The sequence below is a fragment of the Myzus persicae genome, unplaced genomic scaffold (assembly GCF_001856785.1).
Source record: "Myzus persicae strain clone G006 unplaced genomic scaffold, MPER_G0061.0, whole genome shotgun sequence".
Taxonomy (NCBI): Eukaryota; Metazoa; Arthropoda; class Insecta; order Hemiptera; family Aphididae; genus Myzus; species Myzus persicae.
In genome coordinates this window covers 6,144-19,160 of record NW_019101007.1, presented here as the reverse complement: position 1 = coordinate 19,160, position 13,017 = coordinate 6,144, and positions in this window count along the sequence as shown.

Genomic DNA, 13,017 nt, shown 5'->3' with positions numbered 1-13,017 from the left:
TTTTTAAATAAAATTTGTTTTATAGCTGTCTTAAACTGCACCACATTAGGGTTGTTATTTGATCCATAGCGTTGTCTAATTTGGGCAAAGAATAACTCAAGGTGGTCCTGGGAAAATTTATATGTTAAAATATAATTCATATTTAATGATGAATAATGTTCTGAAAATATTGTTTCTGCTATATTGAAAACTGATTTAACAGCAATAGCAAATCCAATTATAAAAGTTTTTTTATTTGATTTATGTAAATGAGTATTATTAAATTTTAAAGAGTACAGATATTTAATTAAGGGGATTATAATATTTTTAAGTGAGCTAATATTATTTCTAAAAATTGGAGATTTTAAACCTTTTGAAAATGAACTTTTTGAATTAAGGAAATCAAAAACTCTGTCAACAACTCGACAGTACTCAACAGTTGCTTCAACATCAGCAAAACCAGTTACATTGATTTTGTTTAAATCACGGTTTCACAAAAACGAGTAAAAACTAAAAAACGTATGAAATTTTGAATTGTTTGTGGTTATTATGAATTATGATATGATTTTCAGTGATAAGGTGTATAATGTAAACATTGCCAGCTTCGCATATGGCGGATTTGCTTCAATATTAAGATCGAGTCGGCTATCTAGTTGTTTTATATATCTGTGACATGGGTTAAAAAAATTAATATTAATATATAAACATAGTAGGTCTGATGATAAGCGTTGTCACAGATGTTGTTTTCTTTAGACGTAGTTTACACATACATTGACTAATATAATAGGTATAACTTGATAAATTACTTATTCTATATGAATAAATGAAACCAACTAATTGTTTAATAAATTAATATATGCTATATTAGATTTTATATGAATTGTTCAATGTTTGGTACTCCTAAGTACCGTCGGACGACAAAGGGTTAAAGTATTAATTCATTCCGTAGTGTTTGTTATCTTCTTGCGCTGTGTAACACATGAAGATGATACCTTTCCTGATAGATTTTATAAGAGTGCCTCGAGAACGTCTTAAGTTAGTGTATCGTCAGTATGTGAAAGAACAAAATTGAATTTTTTTTCGAAAATATTTAAAACCTGGGTTTGCAGACTCACGAATTTGGGTAGCATTCTAATTGGGTTATCTAAGTTAAGTTAACTCATATTGTTTAGTTCCAAATTACCATTACATTTCTTAAATGTTGCAAATAATTTTGTTTTTGTTCTCCTTCACTAACCTTACGTGGTAGACAGGGCCGTATTTAGGGGGGAGCAATGGGGGAATTTCCCCAGGCGGCCAAATACTGATCTACTTAGGGGGCGGCCGGGCCCCCGCGGTAACTCGGTGTAGTATATTGTATCAATAAATATTTGTTTTTGGAAAAAATTTGTACTATGACTCGACCCTTGTGAACTTAACGGTGCAAGTGCAACAATAATGGATAAGTGCTAGAGATAATGCCTAGCATAGAATATAATTAATATTATTTTAACATAATCACGGTGTGTATATAAACAAACATGACTTAACCATAAAAAATTATAACTGAAAATGTGTTAAGAAAAATCAAAAAAGTGGATCTATTTTTAGGTTAGTAGGGGGGGAGCGTACAATGATGGTTGACCCAGGCCGGAAAAATTGTAAATATGGCCCTGGTGGTAGATTGAAAAACAACTAATTCAGTGTCATAATTAATAATTACTATGGACATAAATAAAGATTTCTAACTTACCAACTGTTTGTCATAAATTTCGGACTTGATTATCCACTGATGCTGAATAGATTGATTTCTCCCACGAGGTTGATAATCGCTTGAAGTTGTTTTGACATTTCAATTTTCGTTGATTGACATTGGATTACTGTGAATTGGTGTTTAATTGCTGTTGATTGATTTTTTTTCAAAGTTGGATCAATGTTAGTTGAAGTCGATTGCAATTTGTTGTTTTATTTGATTCAAATTGTTTCCTTTAGTTTTGACTTGATTTAGACTGATTATTAGGGCGCAGATTTTTAAGTAATAAAACAGTAAAAATAATAAAAATATGTAAATATTTATGTTGTTATTTTTGCCAAAATATGTATCAAAAATCATGAAATATTGAACAACAAAAAATGTGTATTTTTAATTAATTTTTAATCATCTAAAAAAGTAATAAAGATATAGAATTCTGTTACATAACATATTTTTTTTTGTACTTTAATTTATCTTCATTGCAGTCGTCTTCGAAACAGTTTGAAACAATGTACATTAGGAGAGTTTCAAATTTAAATGTGTGGCGGTTAGGTCTTAAAATTGATTTGTATCTGCTGAAAGAGCGTTCCACGTCAATTGAGGTTAATGGGCATATTTCATATTTGATATATCAGATGGTGCAAATTCAATATCCATTGATCCATTGTTTTCATTTGTATTTAGAAGAATATTTCTAATAGTTTTTATGTTTTGTAAACCAACATTTTTAGCTAGTACGACATTTAATTTATTTTTTATTATCACTCCAGATTCTCCTTGTACTTCACTAAGTGTATTTGCTGCATTTTCCACTATTTCTAGGCTTTCAACTAATGTGAGATTCGATGTTTCTAATTTTTTTATGACTTCAACCAAAAAACAAAAATTCGCTAAAATATATGCTGAATTATTTTTTAGCTCGTTATTTTGCATAATATCTTTTGCTTTTGCTATAGAAATTGCATTATCCGAATCAAGATTTGAAATTACGTCTTTAATTTTTTCAAAATTGTTTAAATAGTATTTAACTGCTGCTAACTACGTTCCCCACCGAGTAATGATTGGCTCAGGAGGATGGCATAAATTAGGATATAACTCCTTCAATTTTAGTACTTTACTAGGAGCTTTAAGGAATACTTTTTTTATGGTAGCAATTAATGAATCAATATGTGGAAACTGTGCTCTAACTGTTTCAGCTACACTATGAAATCCGTGCGCTAAACATGTTAAATGCAACATTTTTGGATAAAATGTAGTTAGAACCTTTCCAGCTTTTACCATATATGGTGCACCATCCGATAAGAACAACAAAACATTTTAGTGATGTATGCCTTGTGGCATAATAAGCTCATCGCATCATTAAAAAATCTTGCGATTGTTTGATGATTGCACTTAGTTAGTTCACCACAGCTTAAAACAATTGGTTTGGAAGGTTCGGAATTTAATTTTCCTACTACACAATTGGCGATATAGCGACCATCTACATCTGTAGTTTCGTCAACTGAGACCCAGATAGGACCATTGCCAATGATATCTCAAAATTTAGAAAGTGTTTCACTATAAATAACTTCAACCTAATTTTTTCAAAGAGTGCTTTCTTCGGGAACAGCTTGCCCAGTGTATTTTTCCAAGAACATTTTAAAAGTTGGTAAAACATTTGCTGGGTCATCAGGATGGCATGGTAGTCTAGATGTTTTTTCTTGCTCTATAAATTATTATTTTTATAAGAAACAATAAATAATGTTATAGTTTTATTAGCCATTAGCATGAATGAATACATAAGTTAATTATACATAAAATTAAGAAAAATAATACAAATTAATAAAAACAGCAACATAACACATTATACAATTTCTAAAAAGAATAAAGCATTACCCAAATCTCTTTAAGAATTGTATAAAATGTTTGAAAACTTTATAGCATTATAGATTATATACATAACAAAATAATTAATTCAATAAATTGAAATGAATATATTTTGAAAATAAAACTTAGAACTAATGTTAGTATGCCTAAATTACTTATTAACATAAAATACTACTATACCTGATAAATAAAAAAAATTATAATTTATAAGTTATAACAGAACTATGCATTAATTCTGTCAAGAACATCAAGTTAAATGAACAATTACAATTAACAGACATAAATTTACAAACACTGAAACACAGATAACACATTTAATTAATAATAAACAAATAACAACAACATTTTTATAAGTTTTTTTTTTTTTTTATTCAAATTATATTTTATAAGTTAAATACAAAATATTTAATTACAACATTAAACACATATTAATCATTAGATAAACATCTATTATCAAAATCTAGCATAAATATTATTATATTAATATTACTTATAATTATAAAACACTATGAGCTATGGGCTTTATCACGGCCTTAGATTTGTTTGATAAGGAAGCCGATAAAAAAAATAAATAATTCAATTATAAAACAAATTTTTATTGCACATTATTTTTCTTATTTAAACAAATTTTGTATCTAAATATCAATAACAATTTTTAACATAGTTTATTCAGATAGGTTAACAATTTTTACATGTTATAAAATAAAATGGTTTTACTGAGTTTCTGTCGTTTACTAGCAGTTTTCATAATCGAGGATGTTATTATTTTACTGTAAGAATATAATCTCATGTTAAGATAGGTTCTGGTTACTTTGTTTATAATATCGATTTTGTGAGGTCTTGCCAATAAATCTGTTTAATTCCAGCAAGCCTCACATTCTGGAAATAACGTGGTGTCTGTCGCCAGTGAGTTTTGGACATTTGTCATAATTTTTAAATCCATATTTTTAATAAACATTTTTTTTTTATCCACCATAATGGTTTTAAATAATGTTTCTGTCAATTTAACAATTTTGTATACCCCATCAGAAGCATACTTCAAACCGCCTCTGTTTTTCATAATTGTAAAGTATTTTGGTGTGGTATTATTTTGATAAACGTGATCATTTTCAATGTATGGATCTGTAATAGCTTCAATACAACCATCACATTTCAAAGTTGGGATTAGTTTTTTAACAATATATCCACTTATGTAATATAATATATTTTCAATAGTGATGCTATTAAAATCTAATTTATTGTACTGTTCTGCTAACAAAGAAATATCAAATTCATTTTCTAAATTTTGTTCTGGTGCTTTATATTTCCATTTGATTGAAAAAAGAGAATCTTCATGAGGTGACATCAGTGTTTCTTGAGCTAAGTCTTATTGAAGTGTGCAATAAAGTACTTTTTAGAGCATGTTTGAATTGCAAACAAGTAGGATTATTATTAATTTGTATGTCAGAATAAATTTAAAATATTATTTTTCATTTTTGTTTCTAAGTATTGAATATTTTGTTTATTAATTGGTTATTAAAGCCTTTTGCATATGGGTTTCTGGAATTCAAGAAATCAAAAATCTTATCTACAACCCTGCTGAATCTTAATGATGTATATAACTCATTTTTGATTTTTTTGGAGATACGTGATATTGTTTTGGCAACGACGATATATAAATTATTCGAATAATTTTTATTACAAAGTTAACCTAACCAAATTATCTATTCAAATAATAATCGATTACTAAGAGTAATTGTAAGATTTAGAAACTGATTTATAGGAGCAAATTGCCAGATTTCCGTTTCAGAATTCTCGTATGTCTGGCAACACTGATTAAAAAACTCCTATAAAGAAATTTCAACATTTGAATCTCTGAAATATTGCCTCTCCTTAAACTTCTCCTCGACGACCTCAGTCTCAAATATATTAACATCGGTGTTGCCTATCCATATCTTCATTATACCATAGTTGTGACTTTTGGTACTCCTTCTCAGTTCTCGCCGGTATTATGTTTGTTGTGGTTGGCATCACCGCTCGTCATTTCGCTGCGTCCAAGCCGAAGTCTCGCCGTGTCCGTACGCTTGACCTGTTTGCCTTCACGTTCACCGTTCGACTCACAAGTCACAACCGGTTCGCACTCCCGGAACTCGCGACCGTTTGGCCCGTGACGGCCATGACAAAACAAATAACAATTTAGTCATGGCTTGGCCTTTCTATCTGATCTACATACGTCCGTGCACAGTGTTCTTCGCAATTCGCTTAAGCCTTCAGTGATTTTCTCGGTACCGTTACCTACGATCGCTCACACCGTGGGCTGTGGAGGAGTCGACTGGTAAGTGGTAACCGTGACCATTTGCCCGACTGGCAAGTCCGAGTATACATATTGTTCTATATTTGTTTTTTGATTCGTTCATCGCAGTAATAAAAAGTGTTCTCTTAATCTTGAGTGTTTGTTTTTATTTCATTAAAAAGAAAAGTTAGAGGTGGTCACTATTATCGACGAACGTGAGACTTGCAAATTGTAATAACCTCGACGAGATGGGTATGTTATTTTTCCACGTGGCCCGTTATAGACTGCTCTAGGCTTTCTAATCAAATACGTCAATAGTTTTTAAAATTTTCATTTTTACCATTAATTAAGACAATACCCTTGAACCACTTACTCAATTTTTTTTTAAATTTACAAGAAACGATCCAAGGTACAACGCAATGTATTGTACCTCGGCACTTGGGGTATTTACCTTGGTTTGCATTGAAATAAGAATATTTAAATTTTACAGATAATCTTGTATAATGTATTTGATTAGTTATGGGTGTTAATAAATATATTTATTATTATTTATAGGTACATACCTGTAACGATTCACATTAACTAGTAGAGGTAGATAAAATAACATTGAGTCTTATGTTAATACGTTGACGGACATGACTGCTATAGCAATCATGCACCTGGCTGTAATTTTAGCAACAGTTTTATATCTCATTAACAGTTGCTCTGTATAAAAAATGAGTCAGCTTTTTATATAATATAATGAAACAAAAACAATGAGAATTGAAAAAAAATTTAACTGCTATAGCAGTTGAAGCCCATGAGTAACTTTCTATGCGTAGGATCATATGACTGCTATAGCAGTTATATAAATAAAATTTATATTTTTGTATTGCAATTAGTATAAATAACTACATAGTTTACGAAAATCCTTTTTATTATGACAATTAAAATTATGTATAAATATTAGAAATAAAACAGTATGTATAATAAGGGTAAAATGTATATTATTTTAAAACATTTATAAAATAAAATTATGGGCATGTAATTTGTAAAGCATGGTCCTGGGCATAATGGAGGTTTTGATGGACAATCTTTGCACCTCCAAGTGTGTAATTATGTATGTCATAATTACAATTCTAATAGTACGAAGTCTAGAAGTATGGAGTTGTATAAGTTATTTATATTCATTGACAAATAATTGTCGACACATAAATTATAAAAAATCTTTCTCTTTATGATGCTTTTCAAAAGTATCTTCTAGGCCCATAATTAAATTGATAAACCATGGTTAAGACGGACTAAACCTTTTCTAAATTTAAGGTTTGTTAGTACAGCTTCAGATGTGATTGAACTGTTTTCTACTGAAGTAAGGTAGACCAAAATAATAAAAAATGATATAAGCGATCCGGGTTGCTGCATTCATCACATTTAGTGTTTTTCAAAATTTGTCGGCTCACATATCCACATATATAGTACCTATGTTACATAATTATCAACTGATGCTTGACAGTAATCATCGGCTTCCCATATTATTCCCCCATTAGAGATTTGATTCAATTTATCCTCCAAGTTCTTAATTTTTGTAATTTTTTTAGATTAATTATTTTCATAAACATCTTTAACATCAAATTAAGTTTTAGAGTCTTTGTTTCTAATATCATATAATTTTCTGATTTAGATTGTTTTAAAATGGAAACAAGTATACAATTTGGCCAACTTGTAAAAGGGTCGGTGTTGCAGGATGGTATTGTAACGTGGCCGTTCTTAGCACTTGAAATTTAATTGGAATTATAATAAAAGTACATGGATTGAAGTTATGTAAAATTATACCTTACATTAATTATCCTAATAAACGTCTTAAAATATGCTGCAAGTACATGCTCTAGTCGTCTATAGGCTCAGATTCCGACTCCCAGAATCCGTCCATCACTTTCCTATTTAAGCGATACGTGGTCACCATGTTCTGGTTACGTCAGTACAACTAGAGATGTATTCTAATTCTAAACTTAACCTTTGATCGATGCTCACTCTTTCCTATAAAATGGTTTTTTTTATTCAAAGTCAACGAATGTCAATAATAACATAAATGTGAATAACAAGTTCTATTTTATAAACTAAATAATGAGGATCATTACAATGATAATCGGGCCCTGTGGCTGACTATTCCAAAAAATTGACTAGTATTAAAATAGCCTGACTATTCCAAAAAATTGCTAAACAGTAAAAAATAAACATTATTCAATTTTATTAGATTTAAATCATCTAATTTGGTTTTTATGGAATAGTGTCAAAAGATAAACTAATATTTCAATAATTTACTATAGCTTTTGTTTTTCATACCTCACCATATTTTGGTGTAAAACATCTTAAATACCCAGTTTATGCTTTTATTCAAGGGTGTTCAAGTGTTCTATTTTAATAACTTCTATTGGTTTTATTCTTGGATGATGATAGAGATTTAAAATGAAATGTCTCCAACTTGAAAACAGTTTATTTATAAATTAAGATTATCAATTTCAGCTCCATCTTTTAATTGCCAATATCTGTTTATATATGCATTTCTGGCAGTTTTTATTCATTGATAGGTGATTTGAATCAGTAATTATTTATACATATCTAGAGGTGTTTTATCTATTTAATATTTCAATACCTAATAAACGGATGTATTTGTCATAGAATATGACTAATGTACCTATTGTATAATACATTGCAAGTACATAGTAAATGTGTGTGATCAAACTGCTGGTGTCGTTTGACAATCCTTAAAAGATTGAAAATAATTAAAATACGTATGGACGAGCCTCTGGCATGGTGTAGCAGCCTGTAAGCTCAAAGACATTGTATTTTATGATTTGGAAACTGTTAAGTATAATTGTGTACACAATTTACAAGCACATTTAACTATCCGTTGTGGTAATAAATTATAATAATACAAATGCTATTGAAACTAGAAAGAACATCCTCTGTTTGTATAATATTGTTTTTGAATCAAACTTAATAATTGCAGCAATTATAAATTATTGCTACTCAAACCTAATTAATGAATAGCTGAAATACTGTGTATATAAACATTATTAAATATTACCTTTACAATTAAAAAAACCCATTTATTGTTTTTCAGCTAACAGTTGTTTAGGTGGGAAGTATTGATTTTAATTTTTGTTATGAAGATGTTGAATGTTTGATTAGTTGATAATAATAATAATATGCTGTTGTTTCCTTAAAATATTTTATCAAATTTATTAATACTAAATTATTTCATATGATAGGATTCAAATAAAAATTTACCAAGATAAAAAATAAAATGCACTGTTTGGAACAATAAATGCCATTCAGAATATTTGATTGAAAATATCCTTTGGGATGATGTACACTTTCAATTAATAATTTAATTACCAACTTATGTAATTTATAAAAATTAATTTTAATTTTAATAGGTGAATTTTTTGCCTTGGTCAGTTGTAATCATGAACACTTGTTTGGCATCCTTGTTTAACTGTACTGAACTAAACATATTTAATACAACGATATTAACATTTTATAAACACAAATTCTAATTTTAATGATTTTTGATTATTAAATACATAAGGTTTGTTAGAAAAATATCAATATTTTTCTTAACTTTTTTTAATCAATTCAGAGCGTTGTTACTTATTAAAGCGTCATCACTGTCAGTTAAATCCTTTTCCTTGTCCCAAACCTCTAAAGATAGAATTATTTAAAATCTTAATAAAAAATTAAAAAAGGTAATTTATTTAAAAATAAAACAAAATTGAAATGAATCCTTTAAAACAATATAGACCCCGTGACCATTTTTTTTACATTTTTGTGAGTAACAAGAATTGGTCTCTTAGAAAATTTGACATCCCTGTTTCCATCCTTATATCTGTACTTCAGCATTAGAATTAGCTAGAGTGACAAAACTATTACTTTGAAGTCATATGGAAGCAAAAGAGTATAGGCCTAACAAATCATACACGCATAGAGTCAACCTTCTTATTCTCTAAATGTAGTCTGTGTAGTGATTTCAGCCATGCATTTCTCTGTTTTTCCGAAAAGTTTTGGATATCCGATGCCTCATTTATTTGTTTTTTGGAAACCGATAGAATGATTGATTTTTATTCATTGTTCTATTCTTACAGCCATAAACCGAACAAAAAGTAAAACAAGAAACGTACTTTTTTGGTACTGAGCTGTGAATTGTAAACTTTGAAGTGGTGTTCTTACATTTCTAAAAAAAAACTTGTATTTAATTGTATAAGTCAAAGAGAGAAGTATTACTCTTATTAGTGTTGTAGCCCAAATTTATCGTTGGACACTATTCTGGATGTTTGTTATTGGCATAGCAAACTGGTTTGCAAAGCCAACAATTATGTTAATAATGTTGTGTGCGTAATCTCAAAGGCTCAAAAAGCCGTAAGCTTTAGAGACAAATCAACAAGTACCAAATTGAACTGTAGAATTATGTTTATTTAGCAGAAAATATAGTAATAGTATAATAGCGTGTGTGCGTGTGACGAGAAGTTGCTCAGGTCTCCGTGGCTATGATACATCTGCCCAGGCTGTCCCACGGGCTCCCTTATAAGTGATGGCGGTTCCTTTGATGTAGCGGCGCGTGCAGCTTGTATGTGTGTGTGTTTCGGTTGTTGTTGCCAATTCTTAGAATAGTGACTCGTGTCCATGATTTCTAATCGTGTACCTGTCCAGTGATTTATGGATAGGTATGATATATTATATTTTATTATATACTATGTTATTATACAGGGTGGTGCAGAGGAAACGCATGTTTTTCAATATTGAATTACTGGGACACAATGGGTTGAAAATAATAAAAACAAGTATTAAATGATAGGATTTTTAATGCCGTTTTTGAAATTACATAGCATGTTTAGGTTTGGAAAATAATGTCTTTGAGATGACGTCCTTCTTGCTGGATACAAATGTGGATCCTCTTCTGAAAATTACGAACGGCTCTCTCCAACATTTCATTCGGCACGGCTTCAATTTCCTGACGAATGGAATTCTTAAGGTCTTCGAGTGTGCGAGGCTTGTTGATATACACTTTTGATTTTAAATATCCCCACAAAAAGAAGTCGCATATCGACAGGTCGGGTGAGCGAGGGGGCCAGTGAACATCGCCAAATCTCGAAATCACATGTCCTGGAAACATTTGTCGAACCACTGCCATGGATGCTCTCGCCGTGTGAGCTGTGGCACCATCCTGCTGAAACCAAATGTCTCTCATGTTCACTTGACGCCTTTCAAGTTCTGGACGAAGGAAGTTGTTTAACATTTCAACGTAGCGAGCTGATGTAACAGTAACTGCAATTCCTTCTTCTTCAAAAAAATAGGGTCCAACAATCCCCAACTTTGAAATGCAGCACCACACTGTTACCTTTAAACTGTGCAGAGGTCTTTGGTGTAACTGTTGTGGGTTCTCAGATGCCCAATACCGACAGTTTTGAACATTGACGTAACCGTCCAGATGAAAATGTGCTTCATCACTCATGAAGACTGTAGCATCGGGATCTTCCGTAAACGTTTCATCCATTATGCGACAAAACTCTCTGCGCTGGACAAAATCCCCTTCATTAAGCTGCTGGACGATCATTATTTTGTACTGATGGAACTTGAGGTCATCATGTAAAATGCGGTGAAGCGAACGACGTGACATACCCATCGCTACTGCATGTCGTCTAGTCGATCGTCTAGGACTAGCAACCATTGCCGTTCTGACTCGGTCTACATTTTCCGGTGTACGAACTGAACGGGGAAGACCAGGTGGTTTCTTTTTCATCACAGAACCAGTACTTCTAAACGCTGCAACCCATCGGAGTACGGTATTTCGATCAGGCACTGCACCATGACGTCCAACTCTAAAATATTGACGAAAAATACGTTGCACTGTGACTACAGAATCATTGTTTCTAAAAAACTGCTCTACAACGAACACACGTACGCTCCAACGCTCCATGGCGACTGAAACGGCATTGCATGGGCTGTCTGCTAACATTCGTTCAAGGTCAATACCCCCTCCCGTCGCCGCGTACTAGCGGTTCAATAAACATGCGTTTCCTCTGCACCACCCTGTATATCGAATAGTGGCGCCTAGAGTCTCAAGGCCCGCAACACCTCCCCGCGAAAAAAAAGGTTTATGTCTGCAAGACAGAAATCTTTACAATTGTTTTCTTAGTTATTGCTATTGTCACATTACATAATATTTTCATTACAGTTGAGAAATTAGTTAAAATGTGTTACAGATTATTATTTCATTTACATTTTTTTTTTATTATTATCATTATGGCTTATGCCATTTACAATAGGTTCCATAGTTCACATTTTAAATAAGTAATTGTGTTAGTGTTGGTATATAATATGAATGATATTTTTCTCTTATAAAATAATGATTATAACAATATTAATAATAATAAGTGTTAGTTTCCCTTGTATAAATAATGTTTTAAAATCCTTCACCAATTTATGTGAATACCATATTCAACATTGTTACACTTTTATGCTTAATAATATAAATATTTCTTTTTTTTTTTTTTAATTTAAATTTATTTTGGGTAATCAAATATGTATCTAGAGTCGTGTGTCATTTCGATTATTTTCAAAAGTTCCTTACACTCCCCCTTACAATGATCCTTCATAAATAGTTCGATGTTTCTAGTTATTTTATTTAGTCTTTTAAATTCAAAAGGTTGACTAATTCTTTTATTTGCTTTTAATAAGTGTCGACATATGCATATCGATTGGATTTTATCTTCCTTATATCTATATATATGTACTTTGTTGCCTATGAAATCCTTTAATTCTTCAATGAATTTCCTTTCTCTAGAATAAATGTAATGTATATTAATAGGAAACCCTTTACCTCACATCTCATGTGTTTTGTTGTTATATATATATATATATTTTTTTTTTAACTTACATTAATTGTTATTGCTTATATTATCATTTATTAAATTTGCCCTTATACCTTTTTATTTATTTTCTTTTCTTTTCCCTTTTACATATTTTATATAATTTAATGGGTCTAATTTTAGATACAACATAATTAAAAATACATTTTGTTAAAATTATATCAGCCACTGGATCATGACAATGTGTTATATTATGATTTATATTACACACTAGTCCATGTGTCTCAAGTAAATTCAACATCCTGCCATTTTTAGTTATT